This window comes from Hydra vulgaris, chromosome 12 (assembly GCF_038396675.1).
Source record: "Hydra vulgaris chromosome 12, alternate assembly HydraT2T_AEP".
Classification (NCBI taxonomy): Eukaryota; Metazoa; Cnidaria; class Hydrozoa; order Anthoathecata; family Hydridae; genus Hydra; species Hydra vulgaris.
In genome coordinates this window covers 60102302-60122500 of record NC_088931.1, presented here as the reverse complement: position 1 = coordinate 60122500, position 20199 = coordinate 60102302, and the positions used below count along the sequence as shown (strand labels likewise).

Here is a 20199-nt window from a genome sequence, read left to right as displayed (position 1 = left end):
GGAATAATTATCTCCAGATCAATCGATAAACAACCAGATGCAGTGTTTATTGCGTTTGATAAAATATGAGCAATGTAACTGATACCAATGATTTTACGGTTTAGCTTAACGATTACCTTTTTCTGAATATTGTTATTACTGTTTCATTTTAAACCTCCAAAATTGGTATTGGTGTTGTCTGCAGAAATAGCCAAAACTTTTGAAGAAATATTGTTAGCACTAATGCATTTATAGATAACTTCTGATAAAATACCTGATGTTTCTCCGTTTAAACAATCCATGTTAATCATCTGAATTTGCACTCCCTCTTTGACATCAAAATAAAGAGCAAGTTTACAATTATTACTTCACATTTTGTATGCACACAAGCAAATCTTGGATTATAAAATTTCTTAATTAACTCTTCACCAACTTTGTGATTTTATTTGACGATATAGAAGCATCCAATGCCATTTTGTGTTTGATAGATTTGCAATGATCTTCAATTGCAGACTGTCCATGACTACTAATGTCAAATAGGCTTTGACAAATAGTACATTTGAGGAGCTCATCTTTGATCTGCGTTAAGAAAGGAATATTTTCTTTAAATTGTCATTGAATGTGTTTAACCTCTTCATTCTTTGAATTTAATGTATAAATAGTTATAAAAACCTAAAATCAGAACTTCTTATCAAAACAAATCGCAAAGCGTTATTTACAATATTTAGGGAAAAAAGACATTAAAAAGCAAACAAAATTTGCATAAAACGAGCGCATTTTCTTTGTTGCAGATGAAAAATCTTTTAAGTAATTTTTGTTCTTCTCTAATGGGAATTTTAAAAACTTTTTTATTAAATGTTTACGGGAATTTAATTCATTTAGTTTCGTGTCTTATAGTTAAGTTTTTTAGAATTTTATTTATTTTGATTTTTTAATTTTAGAAAATTTAATTATTATTTCTTTCTGTCTTCTTATTATTTCTAAAATGTCTTTTAAATAATATTTTTTGAAAGAATTTTATTTGCCTTTTTTTTAATATATAAACGCGTACACAAACATATATATATATATAAACACACACACACACATATATATATATATATATATATATATATATATATATATATATATATATATATATATATATATATATATATATATATATATATATATATATATATATACATTAGGGATATGACTTTTTTGCAACCTACTAGGCCTGTATCGTAATTCAATGAACTTTTATGTAAAAAGAACGAATAGATGTTTCATTTTGACATATTTTGAAAAAAGGTCACCCCAAAACCAAAAAATCGAATTTTCAATAGGTACACTTTTGTACAGTAAATGAATATTAAAGGCTGAAGATGTTGTAAGAGTCATACTCCTGTTGTTATTTTATTTATTTATGCAACATGTACTGTGATATAACAAAAAACATTATGTGATATATAATTATACAAGTATTACAAAATTAACAGTATCAAAGCGTCTAGTACAACAATATACATAACTGTCTGTGTCTATAGGCCTACTGTGTTTAGTACATGGGTCACATGATGCTCACGTCTCAAAAAGAGTCTAGCGCTTATTACTTAGAATGAATCGAAGTTGCAGTTTGTCTTTCTTTCTGCAGGAAGCATACAGGTCTTGCATCACCTTGATTGCACGTTCAGCTATCTGATTACTTCGTGGTATGTCGATGACGGATGGCTCTTTCTTCCAGTGATTTTTGAATGACTGCAATGCCTTTTTGTAAGGCTTCAATACATCAGATAAATTCTTGAAGTCATTGTCATTGTACTTTTGACTACTAAACCAATGTTCTGCCCACTCATATGAAATGAACCTGCAAACCTTCTCCAAATTCTTTCTCCTTTCAGGCATAAGAATGAACGCCAGAATGGCGAGAATGGCTCTTGAGTTCCATCTGGCATTGCTCATATTAGGAATGTTCTGAAAGTGAATCAGAGGGAAGTTTCTTTGTTCTTCATAGAACCTAAACACTCTTGTTAAATGGTACAAAAACTTCATATCGTCTCTCCACCCTGATTTATCAAGAATTTCTACAGTTCCATTCACAAACTTATCCTTCAGTTCATCATACTTATTCAACGGTTCAGACACAAATGGGTATTCAATGTTTGGAGATTTGGTATCACCCCCAAGTTCTTCGTCCATCACCAGACGGAGAATCCTGTCTAGTACGTGATGCTGACAACCGATAAATTGTGGTATTGTGACACCCTTTAATTTAAACATACGTTGCAACTTCACAACAACTCCATTTCTCTTCCCAGTATTGACGTTTGTTGTATCAGTAATGATCATCTTAATTGAATTCCACAAATTGTATTCATCAATAAGTTTGGCAATTTTTTCAGCAACAGTTTCAGCTTTGCCATCTTTTAAACGCAGTGCATCAAGTTTCACGTCAGTTCTTTCATTCTGAAGTACAACTACCTGATATTCCTTATCATCTATTCGTTTGCCGTCAAAGTGTAAGGACCACTGTTCCATTTCAAGTTGTTGTATCATTTCTTTTTTTAATTTACCTGCCTCTTTGAATATGGACTTGTAAATTGCTGATTGACTTGGAGTTAGAATATCAATACCTTGTTGTGATAATACATTGCATATTTTAGCAGCTTTCTTTGTGGAAACTCCACTTGATGTAACCATACTTACAGCAAATTTACTTTTGTAGTGCTTTCTAGTTTTTTTCTGAGTGTCCTCATCATCGTCTTTATCACCGTCGTCGTCTTCATCATCTTCACTCTTACTTTTGCAGTTTTCAGATTCAGTACCACTGTCTGTGGTAGACAGGACTTGTGATGTGGAAGGTATTGCTGTTCCAGACTGGACTTTCCTTCTCTTGGAAGGGTGAATGGTTTCTTTACTTGCCACTTGTCCTGTTGAGTACCCCACCTGTCCTTTACTTTCTTTTTGTAGGTGGTATAGACGTTTATCTTCCGAGGATAACCACTGGCCATTCACTTTCGTGATGTCAAATAATGCATTGAGAACATCATATTTTCCACGCTTGACACATTCATCATAGACCTTCAGCACCTTCATAAGCTTTGCTCTTATCACTTGATCAGACACACGTGGAAAATTCAGTTTATTGTCCCACAATTTTGTAATTTCCTTAGAAATTTGGTCTATTCGTTCTTTTCTTCCTTTAACATATGCTCCGAGAAACTGGTATCTTCCTACGAGCTGCAATTGAAGTGGTATTCTGGTTTTTTCATTGAGTGAATGTTCTTCTACAGCCACGCTTCCTCTTCTTCTGTGTGACTCTTGAAATCTCACCAAATTTTTAGTCCAAGTCTTCTTGTTCTTTGTTACTGTGGTATGACTTTTTTTGTGAGACATCATATAATATTGTTACGACTTTACGGATAGCTGAGCGTAAATATCCGTTTAATAAAGTCGTTTAATTAATAAAATACTCTAACTGTATAGTAATCCAATTATAGTTCGATAATCCAGTCAATGTTGATAACAGTTCGATAATCCAGTCCGTATCCTAACGATAATGCTACAACTACTTATACTTCGTACACTTACAGCGTCTTTAGTTCGCTACAGTAGTTCCTTATTAGCTCAGTTACACGCAGAGTACTTCATAGAACTATTCACATTATCAACACTGAGCTCTGACAGCAGCACGCTTATATAATTATTTAGAGCTTCCAGAATGTTCTACTAAGTTCTATAATCTTCTACAGTCTGTTACAGTCGTCTATATCACCGTGGTAACACAATGACGTCATCACATAACAATTCCGAGTATTTGCCGGCACACGGCCGTTTCGTTGCCATGGTAACGTGTGGCGTTATATTTATAAATTCATAACAAAATAATGAAATAAATAGAATTAAGCTGAGAATTAAGCTTAAGATTAAAACATCGGTCAAAAATGAATGTATAAAAATGGTAAATCAAATTTTTATTTTGGGGTGACCTTTTTTTGTTGCAGAAAGCTATTTGGGCCTTTTTTCATGATTTTAGGTAAAAGTTCATCGATTTATGATACAGGAAACATTTTATTTGAAAAAAAATTAAAAAGTCATATCCCTAATATACATATATATATATATTCAGTTGTTTTAAAATTGATATTGATTTGTTATTAATATTATATTATCTTATTTTTGTTATTTTTGCTGCTGTCAATTTATTAGCATTTTTATTATTTGCATAATTAGTACTATTAACTACCACCAAACGCTTACTGTACGCATCAAACATGTACGTATGGTCACCTTATACATATATATATATATATATATATATATATATATATATATATATATATATATATATATATATATTTATATTTACATTTATATTTATATTTATATTTATATTTATATATATATATATATATATATATATATATAAAGTTTTATATATTGTTGCATTTGGGAGTACGGAAAGAAAAAAATGATTCTTATGCCAACAAATATGTCACTTTTAATTACCTTTGATTTTCGTCCAACATTTGCGTGTTGTCGGAAAGTTAAAACCATTAATTTAACTACAAATTAATCGGAATGTTTTTAAAACATTCTGAATGTTTTTAATAATACAAACAATGTTTTTATTTTTATTTTTTTAACAAAATCTTTTTATTCTTATTTTTTTTTTAATAAAATGTTTTTATTTTTATTCATTTTTACTCTAAATCATGCACGGAGTGTTGCTACATCGACTATCTTATGGCCTGACTCGCAACAGAGTGCTGCTACATCGACTGACAAATAGCCTGACTTGCAACAGAGTGCTGATACATCCATTACCTTATAGCCTGACTCGCAAGGGAGTGCTGCTACATCGACTGAGAGTTTAGTTGGGGCAGGCAGTCTATCAAGTAATAAAAAAAAAAATTCTGGTCTTGCATTTTAATTTTTACTTTTTGTCAACAAAATACATTCATTATTTGCATAATTAGTACTATTTAACACCATTAATATATTTTTATATATTAGAGGTGTATTTACTTAAGAATAATTTAAAGTATTTATAAGTGACCTTGGCTGTAAGATCTTTTGTCAGAACATATTGATTAATTAAATAAACATTAATTCAAATCTTGATAAATAAAAAATCCATTAATTTTGATCTTTTTATGTTGTTACAGCTTGAATATAACACATATAAACCTTGATAAACAAGACTATCAGGGAGAGAGACATGTTTAACCCCATCAAATCCCTGGCATTACTACCAGGAATGTGATAGGGTTTAAACACTGTATGTCTTGCTTTCTAAATTAGCATTTGTATTTCTCCACCACTACCATACTTTATGACACATATTATTTGTTTGTTAAATTACACTTTATGACTTATATGAGTTAGGTGTGATAATAAAAGATTTGAACCTTGACTTTAACTGTTGGCAAATAAAGCTAGTGTTAATTGTGAAGACAAACATAATTAGTGCTTTTTAAAGCTAAATTCATCTCATTAATTATTTTATGTATTACAAAATTTTATAGAGCAAAGAATAATATTTTAAAATTAAAAAACTTTGGAATTGCTCATTAGTTATGTCAGCAAAATAAGGGAGTAATAAAATTTTTTTGATAACAATTGACATGTGGGAGAGAAGAGTTTAAAACAAACTTTAAGATGAAAAATTAATAGTTTTGCATTAATAACTAGTCAATGAAAAATTCATTAAAGTTGTATTGCAGTATTTTATTAGGAAGATTACAGGAAGTTTTTTAACAAATTGTTGACTTGACAAGGAGGGAGGGTTTTAAAAAGTGCTAAAATAACTAATGGATTTCTACTTATATTTAAATTTTCTTTGATAAATGAATTTACATTTACTTTTAAAAACTTTTATACCTATTTATCTTTAACCGTAATGTAACAAAACAATTGTTAAATGAGACAATGTTTTAACCAGCCATTTGTGAATTGATTTAAGTATCTTATACAAAAACCATCGATAATCAAGTTTAGTTTATTTAATCATATTTAAGCCAGCTTTTTCAATTGTATAGCAAATGATTTAAGATGACTCAAAGATTTCTGAAATATCTTTTTATAAGCAACCATATGTAATGCTCAATTTGATTTGCAACAAATAGTTGTAGGGTAGCTAGAGCTCTAAAATTTTCATAACAATTTTTTTTTTGATGCATAATTTAAGAGTGCAGTTTAGTATGTAATTTCTAAATCATACTTTTATTAACTTTTATCAATTTCATGAGCTTGAGTTTACAAATGTATAGAGTGAAGCACCTACGCCATGTTCTTAAACATTTCTATATTCGTTTTTGATGTAGAAGACTCTTTTTGTAAAACAGTATATTAAAGTAATCGTTTTAGTTTCTATTTTTATTTATATTGTAGTCTATTTTTAAATTTCCAGTATACTTTAATACAGATGTTTTAATTTAATTAATAGTATTTCAACATATTTTCAAAAAAAAAGTTATTAATCACATCAAGTCTGTTTTTTTTTGCCGTGTAAAATAGCCTTTAAAAGCGATTACTCAAAATTGAAATTTTAATGTATTAATGTAGAAACGACTCGATTTTAATTTAATTTAAAGTTTTTTCAAAGTAATATGGATGACTTAGCGCCAAACCAGCAATGAGATAATTAGACGCAAAGATTAAAAGTCTTCAGCAAAAGCCACTAAACCAAAAAAATTAAATGTATTTGCAGTTAAGTGCACTTAAAAATTTTAATTATAGTATATTGGTGTTATCAAAAAAATACTACATAAATCTTTTTTTAACATAAACTAATTTTTTTTCAACTTTGTTGTATAGGTAGGTTTGGCACTTAACCATCCATATGTTTTTGTTGTAAGGTCGTGCACCGTTAACACTCGAAGCCCGTGGCTAGAATAATAATTTTCTAAGTAAGTTGATAATTATGGTGGATATGTTTTGAAAGAATAATGTTCCAAATGCAACAAAAGCAAAATGCAAAAAATAATTTTTTAATAAACCAAATGATTTAAATATCTCACCAGTTTAATTTATTGATAAGCTTTTGGCTAGAAGATGAATATGAATGTTTTTATACCGAAATTTTAGATCAAGGTTTGTAGCTTTAAAGTATGTATATTAGGGCTATGACTTATTTTCTGTAAAAAAAAGTCATAACCCTAATTTACATACTTAAAATATGTAGGATTTTAAATATGCTCCTGTACTATAGTTTGATGAACTTTTACCTAAAAAGCACGAAATGAACTTTTATTTGCATATCTTTTGAAAAACCGCCATTGAAAAATCGATTTGACATAAGTGCTATATGTAATTCTAGTGGGCACAAGACGTATTTATAATGTTTAAAACACGTATTAAAACGCATTAATACATACTTTAAACGTTTAAAATACGTCTTGTGCCCACTGGGTTACATAGTAGTACTTATGTCAAAATCGATTTTTCAATGGCAGGGTGAACTTTTTTCAAAAGGTATGCAAATAATAGTTCATTTCGTGCTTTTTAGGTAAAAGTTCATCAAACTACACAGTATCATCATCACAGTACAGGAGCATGGGGTTGAAAAAAAGTCATAACCCTAATGTACGATTTTCAACTGTTTTTATGAACTATATTTATTATAAAAAGATAAAATGCTTTTTCTAACTGTTACTATGTTTACCAATATACAACTATTTCTGATTTTACTGTTATAACATTCTTATGACATTTAACTTATATTCTTATAACATTCTAATTTTATTCAACAGTTTAATAGTTTTGCTAGTGAGCTATATAAACAATTTTTATTGTCATTTAAATGTTATAAATGCTATAAATGTTTTTAATATTATATTTGTTTAATATGTTGGCTACTAAAGTATTAAATTTTTATTTCTTTTAAATATTTTAATCTTTGAATTTAAACTTCAATTAAAGAGGATCTTATAAGTTGATTTTATTGTTAGTAGAATCAACTATAATACATTATAAGAGACTCTCCTATAATATAGGAGACTCTCCTATAATATAGGAGACTCTCCTACAATATAGGAGACTCTCCTATAATATAGGAGACTCTCCTATAATATAGGAGACTCTCCTATAATATAGGAGACTCTCCTATAATATAGGAGACTCTCCTATAATATAGGAGACTCTCCTATAATATAGGAGACTCTCCTATAATATAGGAGACTCTCCTATAATATAGGAGACTCTCCTATAATATAGGAGACTCTCCTATAATATAGGAGACTCTCCTATAATATAGGAGACTCTCCTATAATATAGGAGACTCTCCTATAATATAGGAGACTCTCCTATAATATAGGAGACTCTCCTATAATATAGGAGACTCTCCTATAATATAGGAGACTCTCCTATAATATAGGAGACTCTCCTATAATATAGGAGACTCTCCTATAATATAGGAGAGTCCTCAAAAAGAAAATTTGAAGGAAAGGTTGTTAAACTACTTAATTTTAAAATTTATGCAGGTGACACTATTTTATAAGATCATTTAATATCAGCCCTTCAAAAAGCAACATACATATCTAAAACCAACAAAATTGACATATAGAGTGTTGTACTAAGACTTTTGAAGAGATTCTTCTGTCTTAACCATTCAAGGCTGACTGCCCCATATGTAATGGTTAACATATGTAATAGAAACAAAAATAAATTATGTTTTTATACATTTTTATTCTAACAGGTTATTCATTTTATAATTTTAATACAGTGAACAGACCAATTCAGATTACAAAACTGTTCATCCAATCCTATTGTAGTTTTGTTTACCATGAGGCCTATGTGGAAAATAAATGCAGTTCATCCGATGTCCATTGATTGCTTCATGTTTTGTGTTTGCTGCTATGGAACTAAATATTTCATTAAAAGTGTGTTTTCTTCGATTTTCTTCTGTGCAGTGTTTCACATTCCCTCTTAAGCATCCAACAGTAGTCGTCCATCATTCCAGGGTCCCATCGTCCCTGGTAGTGCTTCTCCATAGTGCCAATGTCTTGGTGAAAACGTTCTACATGCTCTTCTGAGACTGCACCAAGATTCTCTCAAAAAAATTCAGATGGCTATTTAAAAAGTGTATTTTTAAAGACATCTTATCACCTAGATCTTGATATGCACTAAGTAGTTCTCCAACTTTATCTTCAAAGTTGGGAGCTTTTGTGATTCTAGAAAAAATTTGCAGATATCTTTAAAAGCATTCCATGCTCTGTGTTATTAACATTTAGTTTATTAGAAAACTCTGTGTCATTTAGGAGAACTCGAACTTGTGGGCCAACAAATATTCCCTCCTTTTCTTTGACGTCACTTAGAGCTGGAAAACTTTAACGCATATATTTGAACCCATTGCTCTCTGGATCCAGAGCTTTGACAAAGTTTTTAATGAGTCCTAGATTTATAAGAAGTGGTGGCAGGAGAATGCTTCCTTGATCAACCACTGGATATGATTTAACATTGTGCTGTCCTGGAGTAAATTTTTTACGCGGGGACCAGTTCTTTTTCATGTAGTGCTCCTGCGTTGCTCAGCTGTCTCACGAACATAAAATGCACATGTATTTTGTGAAGTCACTCTGCATGCCAAACAATAAACTAAATACTTTAAGATCGCCACATATTTTCCATTTGTACTGATCATACTTAGATGCATTCAGCGGTCTAACCATGTTTTTGTAGAATTCTTTCAAGTGTACTGAGTGTGCAACTGGAATGCTTGGATATGTATTTCCATTATGCAATAGCACGGCCTTTAGATTAAATTTACTGGAATTAACAAACAGACACTAATCATCACGGTTATGTTTAACATCAAAAAGTGAAAACAGTCTTTCATGATCTGAACAAAAGCACAGCTGGTTAACTGTCTGAAAACAGCCTGACAGTTCAGAACTTCAGCTACGAAAGAATGTAATTCACCCATCACCATCAACCAAATTCTATTGTTCAAGTCTTGATGTTAACATTTCTGCCTCGTCCCTTACCAAATCCTTTAGATCTTGCTGATTTAGCTAATCAATTTTAGATAGCAATATGATATGAGATACAGACATGCATTTTTCCGTCTGGTATTTAGTATTAGATGAAGGATTTTCTTGTTCTGATTCCTCTTCTCTGAAGTTGCTATAATTTGCTTGTCTAGGGGTGGCATGGAAACTGGCAACTTAGAACTATGTGGAACTAGTTTTATAGCAGATGCTACAGTGGGATAATTTTTTTTTTTCTTGTTTTTAAGCTCAGTCCAGTAATTTTACTCAAAAGAAGCAGTCATTTACATGATTTTGTTGTTCATGTCATACCATAGGCACACCAAATGTCAGATGTTTTTTCCTACTATTAAACCACAATGCCAGCACCAAAGAATAGTTCCTACAGAGACCCATTTTTTGTCCTGATCACCAATGGGGCATCCAAAATAATGAAAATATGCAGTTTGAAAAAGTCCAAGAGTTTTATCAGTCTTTATCAAAGGTGCCATTGTTTTGCGATGTCTTACAGGAGTAAAAAATCCACAAATGTTGCAGAGCAAGTCTTGGTTGTTTACACATCCTCTGGAGCTCATGGTGAATAAGTATATAAAAATGATAACAAACTAATAACAATTGTTTGTTTACTTTGAAATGATTCAAATTACTTCTTTGTAGATTTTCAAAACTTTTTTTAAAGATTTCTAAGCTGTACCAAATCAAGTACACACAAGATATTTTTAATTGCTTTATTTATTCTATACCAAACACTGTTGGAAATATAATAGTGCAATAAATAAAGTGTATACACAGTTAATACAAATAAATATGACATTTAACACTAATGACATATATACATTTATATTGTATATGTAAGCAACATCATAATTGTTTTATTTTTCAAAATCGTATTTTTCCCTCCAACCGCAAATTATCATAGAATCTGTTTGTTTTATTAGCTTTAGTTTCGATTAAGATAATTGGGTAATGAATATACTAATTAGAATTACAGGGAATTCTAGATTTGATTAGTGTTATTGAAACTAATTTCTGAAATCAATAAAAGCAACTCCTTTTCAATTTTAGCTGATGAATCTAATAGTCTCAGATTGTCTATATGCCTAATAACAATAGACATCGTGAACAGATGTCTATTGTTATTAGGCATATAGACAGTAACTATAACACTTGTGAAGATTTTTCAAAGGTTTGGAAGAATTAGATAATAATACTTAAAAATTATTCAATAGTGATACTTCTGCAAAGGACTCTTCATAGTTGATGACTGAATTAAAATTTTAGATAGCAATATGATATAATCTCAAATTTCAGAGACTTGAAATTGACAATTAAAAAAACTTTAATATATGATTATTTTAAGCATTCTATAAATTTACCTTTACTGGACCACCTTATTAATGATCTTATTAGTTCAATAAAATTTCAAACTGATAACATGTTTGTTTATATTGGACGTTTCCAGTTCCAACCGCCATGTTAAGTTGCCTGAAAGTTAACTAAGCTTGGAAAATCAACTTTCAGGAATTTCTGAATGTCTATCATTCTGATCTTCGCATCCAACCTCTATTCATGCAGAGTTGGATTTATGGAAGCCTCTTCGGAAAATCAATCACACACCCCTATCTATTATTTCTTTATAAAAATATTTCTTTTACAAAAAAACAATCAAAATTCTATTTATTATTTCTTAAACAAAAGTTATGACGATAACTGGTTTCCCAACCAGTTATCGTCATAACTTTTGACGATATTTTTTGACGATATTCATTGGTTTCAAAACTCTTGGACTTTTTCAAAGATTCAATTTCAGGTACAATACCTAAATAATAAAAACTTATTCAAGAAGTAAATTGTTAGAAAAGTGATTGAATGACGTTGCCTTAATGTCAATTTATACAGAAATAGCTTCTTGAGGATCTAAGTAAGACATCGTATGTCTAACTTACGAACAGAATAGCCAAGGCAAATTTTGTATTTTTAGTATTAGTTATTTTACTAGAATCCATTAAAAATAAAAAAATATATGTGTACAAAAAGTGAAACCAAGTAAAGGCCTCAAAAGCTGTTCAACCTTTCAATTTATCATTGTAAGACCGACGCTTAGATTTAAAAAATGTTTGGCAGCGTTTCCATGTCGTAATTATCGGACGTCTTTTTGACGTAGACTAACTGACTTATTAAATAGATGCAATTATGACGTAGTTTGACAAATATTAGCTGCACCTATATAAAATCCTAGATCCGCCTCTGTGATATATGATCACCTTTTTGTTAATCAATGGTCTTGTTTTTTGCAGTGTATGAATGAATAAAATATTGTTAGTTTAAGATTACATTATTTCATCCTGAGCTGCCACAGGTGATTCTGCAGTTATGCGGCCTAAATTAACTTTTAGTTGTTTCATTTTTTATAATAAGAATATATTCATTGTTTTTTAAAACATGTTCTAAAATATCAAACAATAATATAAAAAAACATCAAAAAAACTTTTTGCCATTAATTTCATCAGGACTTACTACTTTGTTTAAATTTAAAAAATACCTCAAAAAATTTGAATTATTTTTTAGGGGAGTTTAAATACCTTTTGAAAACTTTAAAAGATAATGCAAATTTTTTGAGGTAAGAATTAAGAGGGAAACATAAGTTACTAATTGAACTGTTAACTTCAAACAAATGTTCTTGTAAGATTTGGTTCATTCAGGCGCAATGTAAGATTTGGTTCATTCAGGCGCAATATATCCATTTACTTATTTTTCAACCTCTCTTTTTCATATAAAAAAATCATTATGAAGTTAAACCGTTGGAGCTAATCGTAGATTGGTATCTACAGGACAAATTTAGAGTTGAAATCAAAACTTTTTTTACGTTATAGTGTTAATTAGAGCAAAAATGATGAGAATGACAATGACGAAACAAATTTAACAATAAATATTTCCTTAAAAAATATTATCAGGATAATTTGAGTAAATAAATAAATTACTTATTTTAAATTTAATAAAATACATTTTAATTTATTTTTAATTTATTGACCAGATAGCTGCTTGAATTATTCAAAATAAATTAAAAAGTTGTTATCCGTTATATTTCTTTGGGGGTGTCCACTCCCCCCTCCTCCTTCTACACACACACCTGTAAAATCGCCTCTGCACACATATCGTTATTAACAATAATATTAATGTTACTCCTTTCATTATATTTGTATCGAACTATTTTGTATACTACTAAATAAAAATAATACTAATTATAATATAAAATTAAATCTTATGTTTTTAAACAACCTGTAACAATGTAATGAATTTAAATAATATAAATCAGTAAGTGTGTTAAAAAAACATTTTACTATTTTTTTTTTTTTTTAATTTAGACTTGTTTGTTTATGGCGGGGTTTTTTTATAGATTTTTTTTTTTTGATTTTGAAGAAATTTTGTTTCAATTTGTTTTTGTTTTTTCGATTTGATTCACTGCATCGTCAATGCACATTTTCATAATTATTAGTGGTGCACGGATGCATCGGTCTTGGTAGCAATCGGCTGATGCCAATTATTTTGAAATCATCCATTTTTTTTATTTTTGTGTTTCTCCATTGTATGCAAAAAAATAATTAGTTGATAAACGAAAATGCATGTATAAGCCTGAGTTATTATATATGCATACCTGCGACCACTAAACCTTTAAATATTTTTTGTATAGATTTTTATCAGGGGCTCTTACATTTTTAGTATCTTTTTATAATTTATGATTATATGACTTATAGATCCAAACTGCACAATAAATAAAGCAAGAATTTGTCACGAGATAGGTATTGGGCAAACTGTTCTAAACAGAGATGACGGGGATAATGTGAAAACAAAAACTTAGGGACCAATTTTGACAAAAATATAACTGACGTCACTATTATATTATTTGATTGGTTTTTTTATTTTGTAACGATTTTTTTCATTACCCGATGACGCTGACCACCAATAGGTCAGCGAAATATTGTTAATATATTATTATATCAAAACATATTTAAAAAATAATTTTACGTTGCCTTTTTTATTAAAATCAATTTATATATTTATAAACGTATCGTATAACAAGAAATGACTTTTAAATATATTTTCGCTGGATTGTTCTGACCAGCGTCTTAAAAGTTTTTTGTTTGTTTTTGTTTATATCTTATTTATATAATGGCAGTTCTATTTTATGTCAATGGGATGATTTCGTTTTTTTCTGACGTATGTGCGCCAGAAATGGTGTCCAAATTTTATTGACACATATTGCCCCTCATCTAAATTGATACCATTTTGTTGAGGGGCACATTGGTGGTACTGTATATCAAGTGCCTCACAAACTTTCCTATCAAACTTTTTAGCATCGATAAGTTCTGCAACTGTCCCAGTTAATTTGTTTTGCACAATGTCTTATGTATGTGGCTAAAAAACTTTTAAGCTGAAGACGTCACAACAATCCAGCGAAAATTTCTTTTAAAAAATAAATTTAGTATTGAGAGAAATTCGTATTTATTGATGTTTACAAAATAATAATTTACATACTCTCATACATGATATCTACATTCAAAAAAAAAAAAAAAAAATATATATATATATATATATATACATATATATATATATATATATATATATATATATATATATATATAAACATAAAAATTGACCCTTAACATTATATTTGAAAAAATCCTAATTTACCTATCTGTAAAAAAAAAAAAGAGTATAAATTCAAACTTAGGGCCGATGCATCGGTATCGACTTGTATTAATTAGCATCATCATCGGCATAGGCTAAAAGTAGACATCATACCCCTAATAATTATACTTAGAGATGCAGCAATACATTTTCGATACTTGGATACTTTGATCAATTAGTATAAAAAATAACTACGTTTATAAAAGTTTAAATTAAAAAAAAGTGAATGATGTTAACTAGTGATTTAATTTTTGGTTCTATTTGACTAATTCTTAAGGAAAGAGACGACTCGTAAGTCGAATATCCAAAATGTTTTGAAAATGTAACGTTGCATCCCTAATTATATCATCACCTGCTTTTTATTTTTTCTAAAGTAAGAATTCAAAAAGGATAAGTATGAAAATGAAGTAAAATTATTTTTATTATTTATTTTGATTTGAAAAGTGTTTAAAATACAAAATTGTGAGGCAGGTAATTACTAAGTTACTAAAAAAAAAAAAAAATTCAATATGAGTAAATGTTAGTAATTGTTAGTAAAATGTTAGCAATTCAATATGAGTAATATGTTAATAAATTGTTTGTAGATGGCATGACAATTTAAATATTACTTTTTTAAATTCGATTTGAATGCTGACAGTCAGGGCGAGTTTAAATGTGGTCAGGAAGTGAGTTCCACACTTTAATGATTCTTTCGCTGTAAAAAAATCTTCTAGTATCATTAATGTATTTATGGTAAATCAACGAGATTATGTACAATTTTATAAGTCATATAAAGATCAAATTTAACTCTGCAATACTCAAGAGATTCTAGTTAGAAAACAATAAGTCTTGATAAATAATTAGTATGCAAATGTAATATTTAAAAAGTATAAATATAAAAATGAAATATTCAAATATAATACAAGTACAAATTAAAAACAATTTAACTTAAAATTTATAAAAAAAAATTTAAACGTTTAAAAGACATTTTAAATTAATTTTTAATTAATCCTTAACTTATTGCACCAGGTTTTACAACTTATGCAATTAATAGCATGCAGAGATATGCGCATGCTTTTTAAATAATAGATTATACAAAGCTATTCAAACTATATATGTTAAATGTATTTTTTAGGATCGTATTATATGTCAAAAACTATTTAGATATTATATTTAGATATATATTGATTAAAATTTTTTGTAGTTGTGTATTGCATTCTTAAACTGCGTGCTCCGCCGAAAAGTTAGAGAATAAAATCAGTTCCTAAAGAGATTTTAATCCCTATCTTTTCAATTTATCTTTTATAAACTTCAGTTGGTTATACCTCCTTGATTTCATTTTTAAAGATGGCTTTCACACGGTTTCCACCTTTAAATGACTAAATTATATAGGAACAAAAAGTTTATGAGGCACACTTTTATACACCCGTATGTATTTTGAAACCTTGAGCATCGTTTCTTTATTTCATTTAAAATTTCCTTGTACGCATCTTTTATACAAAAGTGTATGCATTGTCTGACAATAAAGATACTCACAGCGAAATCTATATGTATCAACTTATAAGCTTTGGGTTAGGGTATGTTTGTATTTATATATATATATATATATATATATATATATATATATATATATATATATATATATTATAATATATATTTTTTATTTAATTATGACATTATATGTTATAATTAAATAAAAATAACTAAAAGAAATATATATAACACATACTTATACTAAAATTTTAAAATAAAGTTATTAATATAGTCTTTATTATTGCTTGATTATATCGATATATATTATATCAATATATATTATATCGATATTTACTATAAATATCGAATCAATAAATACCGATATTTATAATAAATATCGAATATATTATAAATATCGATTTAGATTTGCACTTTTGTTTAACTCTGATTTGTTTACAGGAAAAACCAATGAAAATCTTATTTACAGGGAAATAAATATCCATTTAGATTTGGATTTTACAAGGAAAACCAATGAAAATCTTTACGACCATTTTTTTAGAATAAAAAAGTTATTACAACTTACCTAAAAAATTGAATCTTTTTGTGTTTTTTATTGATTTTTATATTCTTTTTCGCTCTTAATCTTCCTTGATTATTTTTTCAATTTGATTTACAACTGACAAAAAAATGTAGCGAATTTAACAAAGTTTTAAATGAAATAAACACAGTTGATGTTATCATAGAGATTTCGAAAAATAAATTGATTATTCAAAATGAAAAATATTCTTCAATAATCCGCTCAGTTGTTTCATAGGGCTAACAAAAATTTCATTCAGAAATTTTATTAGCTTGATAAATTAATAAAAAATTAAAACTTTAAAAAACATATATAACATCATATATGTCGACAAACTTGGTGGTGTTGATGGTGTTGATAATGATGTTTTATGTAGTAGCACAAATATTTTTGTAATAAACTTAAAGCAACTTTTAAACTTAAAACAACGTTAAACTTAAAGCTTGGTATTGTTGATATTACTATGAGTAATATCAAAATTCAACGCCAAACGTCATGAAACATTTTATGAGTTAAATAAGTTATGACTATGCATAGCGCCCGTAGGAATTTTTGGTGTTGGAGACCATTCCAAATATGACAACATTCCAAAGTATATCGACACTTTGCAAAGCAAATTTAAGAAATCAGATATTAATAAAAAATATATGCCACTTGAGGAATCTTAATATTAGCTACTCTGATGATCAAGGCAAGCAACACATAGTTTGCAGGCGTAGTGATAAACAAACATCGCATCGATATTGGTCAGCAACAATTAAAAAAATAATTTATTCAGTCGGAAACTGCACCAATACGGCTTGTAATTACACAGTTGTTTAAATTACCCCGTTAGGGAAGGTTGATCAACTTACCCCTTTAGGTATATTGAGCAGCTTGGTAAAAAAAAAAAACTCAGTTACCAAAAAATATCAAAACGAAATTGTAAGAAAAAAAAATTTTGATTTCCGTCAAAAATGAGAAATATCTTAATTTTAACCTTTATAAGGTTTGTTAAACCTAATTGTAGAGAGTAGAGATTTCAAACAATCTAGTTCAATCTATAAATAACCTATGATGTGACCTACAACTCGTAGAAAATTTCACTTTACAGTATTTATTCTAGTATATCAGATATTGCATATAACAAAACATTATTTTTGACGTTAATGTTGTCTTTATATTTCCTAAAAGTTAGTGTTTTATAAGTAAAAAAAATTTCCTAAAAGTGTTTTATTACTAAAAAAATAGTTAGCAAAGTAAAATGTTAAATGTTTATTTTTTTAAATTATTTCAAAAATGGACTATTTAAAAAATTAAAGCGACATAAAATTTCGGTTTTTGTCGGCGCTTCTGATTTGTAAGAATGTATCCAATCATATGCCCTTGGTTTAAATAACATACTGTTGATCGAAAACTATAATTGCAAAAAACAGTGGTGAAAGTGTGCACGCGTTGAAGAATTAATATGCTCTAACGATGGTGTTGTTTGTGATGCTAAAATACGTTACTTGTAAGAAAATGGAAAAGTTGTTTCGTAGTCAACCATTAACAAAAAATATTCTACCGATTATTATAATAATGCAAAGATAATAACTGTCACTTTAATTAACGAAAATACAATTCTTCGTTAGTTACAGAAGCGTTGAAGTCTGTTTGGCTTACCACAAATAACCGATCGCTTTGTATTATTCCCGCGCTGCATTGTCATACTTTCTTCCATATGTGTTTTTATTAACTGCTTGGCATACCCCTTTCTCTTGCTTATTTTACTTTTGTAAACGCTGTTTGTGTAATATAGAATATATTATTGTAACTAGTTATGTAGTTATCCTTAACTTAAAACATTGAGTAGTCTTAATACAATGTGTTGTTCCTTGTTTAAACTGATGATCTTTTTGATAATTTTACCAGTGGATCTATTTTGCTAGTGACGCAATTATATACTTAAGTTTTGATTAAAAGCAATTATTTTTTAATCGCTTTGAACAACCAGCTGATTTTGAATCTGATTTCTCTTTTGTGACAACAAAAATCTTGCTGTGGCTTGTGAATTCAATTTTTATAAAACTCAGTTATTTACTGCAACAACTATTGTAATATTGTTGATATTCTTTCAGTGATGAATAAATAAACTAGATTTTTACTTTGTGTAGATGTTAAAAAAAGTAATTATTTTTTGAAAAGAATTTCTTGCGTGTAATGCTGGTTCAGTTTCCTTGAATCCAATATAAGGTAGGAAGAGTTTAAATGGTTGGCTGCAATGATTTTAACATAGTTTGCATAAAGAAAACTTTTTTGAAATAGTTTAACTAACTAGTTTAGAATTGTAAACTATGCTAGATAGTTCTGTGGCAGTCTGTTTGCAGTCATTGACAACTTTCACTTCATTGCTAGAAAAAAGAATACATAATGCACCCATAAGTGAGTCATACTTTCTTTGGTTCATGAGTAACAAAAAACATTTTGTACTTATGGAAAGTTATTTTCCATAATCATATTATGTAAAATAACTTTTTTGGGAACAACGTCCGATACCGCCTACTTTTCAATCATTTTCTCCGGAGAAGTAAAAATGTCAATAAATAAATTAGTTTTAATTAAATAGTTATAGTAAATTAAATAGTTTTTTACATCAATTTTTTATTTAAACATCTTCACTTCCATCAAGACTGCAAGCAACCACTATTAAAGTTAAAAGTTACTGGAAAAGCAAAGATGAAGTTTATAAAGCAAGATAACGAATAACAGACAACTTAAAAGATTGCAAGTTATGTAAATTTGGAAAACAGGATGAAGGAGCGAATTCCAAAGAACTGATGTTCGAGGAAAAAAACTGAACGATTAAGAATTTTTAGATCACTTAGGAACAGTTACAGTAAAAGGATGAGACTTAATTGAATGAGGAGTAAAACAAAAATGAATTTTAGTAGATAGCACAAGAGACACTAGCTCTTTAGAGCAGCGCCCATTATAGTATTTATAGAAAAGAAAAAGAGAAGCAACATTACAACGATGTGGCAATAGTTGAGGTTGGCTGCAAGAGCAGGTTTAAATATGTTTACAATGCGTTTGTGTACCTTGTCTAAAAGAGAAAGGGCGTTATTTAAAGATCCGCTCCAGATGTGGTAACAGTATTCCATACAAGGATGGATTTGAGATTTACAGAGATAAAGAATAGATTTCGCTATAAAGAGATGCAATTTTGGTAGACACTAATTTGTTATATATATGGTTTCCAAGACAGATTGGAAGTAAGAGTTAATCTTAGAAGATGAAGGGTAAATGGCTCATCAAGTACATTACCGTTCATAAATATAGAAATATTTAGTTTGTTGCAATAACAATTAGCTGAAAAAAACTGAGGTTTATCTGAGTTAAAGTTCAACAGCCACTGAGAACCCCATGCTGTAGCAAAAGTGAGATCCTTTTCAAACTCAAAAGTCCCTTCTGAGCAATTGGATAATATTGGCTTCTTTAATTGGAGAGTGTTGACATTTTGAAAAGAATAATTGGTAGCGAACAATGCTACTTCAGATGTAAGAATTTCTGGAA

The 20199-nt window shown here is 28.8% G+C and overlaps 1 protein-coding gene across 4 annotated transcripts in view; it reads right to left on the bottom strand.

The window, feature by feature from the left end:
* LOC100198472 (polycystin-2) overlaps positions 1 to 16812 on the bottom strand; it is a 93581-nt gene extending 76769 nt beyond the window's left edge. Inside the window, exon 1 of one of the 4 annotated variants that reach the window (XM_065813935.1) lies at positions 16672 to 16812. The gene's annotated coding sequence lies outside the window, so the exon portion shown is untranslated. Of the gene's footprint in view, positions 1 to 5844; positions 6527 to 16671 lie in introns of those variants that run through there. The other 3 variants (XM_065813936.1, XM_065813937.1, XM_065813938.1) reach the window with 3 other exon arrangements.
* Positions 16813 to 20199: the final 3387 nt, after the last annotated feature.